Source organism: Cryptomeria japonica, chromosome 1 (assembly GCF_030272615.1).
Source record: "Cryptomeria japonica chromosome 1, Sugi_1.0, whole genome shotgun sequence".
Lineage (NCBI taxonomy): Eukaryota > Viridiplantae > Streptophyta > Pinopsida > Cupressales > Cupressaceae > Cryptomeria > Cryptomeria japonica.
Window position 1 is genome coordinate 378,948,032 of NC_081405.1, and position 2,217 is coordinate 378,950,248.

Consider the following 2,217-nt stretch of genomic DNA (forward strand, 5'->3'; position numbering starts at 1 on the left):
CCAAGTGTGGTAATTATGCGGTGTGAGAGATTCAATAGGTCTGTCTGCCATCCTGTGAACTGTGCCTCAACTGCTCTAAATTTTTTTGAATTATTATTAAGTGGTCTTTCAGAACTAGACAGAAGATGCAGAAGGGGTTTGGTTGTTTGTTTTGGTGTTTATAAATTTTGGTTTTCTGATGTAAATAACAGAAAGCAAGAAAAAACACCCCCTCACAATGCAAAAAACTAATCCTCAGTACAAATTGAAAGCCTGAAAATGATAGAAAGCAGTAACAGGTTGAGACAAAATTTTGAGCACCTGAAGAATTTAATGATGAAATATACTATAGAGCTGGAAAGAGCATAGAACCACCTTTCCGACACCTATTCACTTTCGAAAAACGGAGCAAAAACGAGCAAGTTATGCCCCTCGGAGTGCAAAAAGGCTCATCAGACTTTGACTATGAAAAATTGCAATCAAACTAGAAAAATATGAAAAAATTATTACACCATTAGAACGGGCTCGGAGTCAGCTTTCCAGCGCTTATTCATTTTCAAAAAACGAAGATCGGACGCCCGATTTATGCCCGATTTTGTAAAATAGCTCCAAAAAAGCCCAGATAGGCCCTTATAGCCCTCAAGGGCTTAAAAAAAGGAAGCCCCTGGTCCGCTGGGCGACCAAGAGCTGGCGCAGGGGGCTGGCGGTGCGGGGGCGGCACAGGGGCGGTGCCGCTGGATCTGGTGGGGAGCGGGTGGTGCACTGGCGGAGCAGGGGCGGCGGGTTTTGCCTGCGGCGCGGCGGTGGCTGCCTGGCCGCGGTCGATGGATACCGTCGGCGGCGGTGGCCGTCGGGCTGCACACCAGCTGCGCGCGCTGTGTAAAACGAGTGCGCTCGGTTTTTCAAAAAAATCATGATTTTTGTAATTTTTTATTTTATTTTTTTATTTATTTTGCCTCGAACTTCGTGCCCTGGGGTCGTACGGCCTTGGGGCATAAAAATGTTTTTGCCTTCTGGAGCAACTGTGTCCAAATCAGATGAATTTTATATGAAAATAGGGGTTTTTGGGCACTGCGATCTCAACGGTGAGGTTTGTTTGGGCTCAAAGTGCACCAAAAAAAATTCCCCCCTATTCCAAAATAAAAAACAGAAGACAAACACAGATCTGATGCAACCAAAACCTGGATCTCAAAATCTTTCAAAAGTCTGAACAAGCTACAGCAGATCTGGCTCTGATACCATGTAGGATTTGAGAAATACAAAACCACAAAACCCAAAGAAACCTGCGTGCAAGAAACCTGTCACAGAGAAAGAGAGAGAACGAATACAAGGGTTTTGGCTCTGACAAAGTGAAAAGATTTATTATCAGAGAAAAATGAATCAAGAATATATCACAATAATACAAGAGATCAATCCTTATAAAGGAGATCAACACTGAAAGGAAAACCTAACCCTAAGGTGAGAGCATTTAATAATTAAATATTAATTATTAAATGACTAATGTATGCATAAAGAGAAATCTTAAGAGGAGAGTAAAGTTAAATAATTACTTTACTCTAACATAATAGGTGTGAAATCACTCACAACAACAACAATAGTTGGATAGCCCTTATAGTTTGTGACAATGGTGTTATACAAACTTTTAGACACAAGTACATCAAACTCTTCTTAGCAACAAAATATAATAGAGATGTACTTTGGCACAAAATATATGGTCATCTATATTATCACTATCTAGCTAAGTTAACCAAGACTAATATGGTTCATGGTCTTCCTACAATATAGAATCAACAACATGAATGTGGAGGTTGTCAACTAGGAAAGAAGAGTTGATTGCCTTTTTCTAAGGGACGGTATCAGAAAGCACAAGATCTATTAGATCTTTTTCACATGAATATATGGGATTCTGCTAGAACTACATCCATAGGTGGAGCTAGATTATTTTTACTAATTGTAGACGATTGTTCTAGAAAATGTGCATGTAAAAGGTAAAATACAAATCAGATGGGTCCATTGATAAATTTAAAGCATGACTTATTGCCAAAGGATATTCACAACAATAAGGCATAGACTATGAGGAGACATTTTCTCCTACAACCAAAATGGTATGTCTTCGCCTTGTTTCTTCTCTTGTAACTTAGTTTGGGTGGAAATTGTACCTAATGGATGTCAAAAGAGCATTCTTGAATGGTGACTTAGATGAAGAGATCTACATGGTCCAACCACAATGGTTTCAAG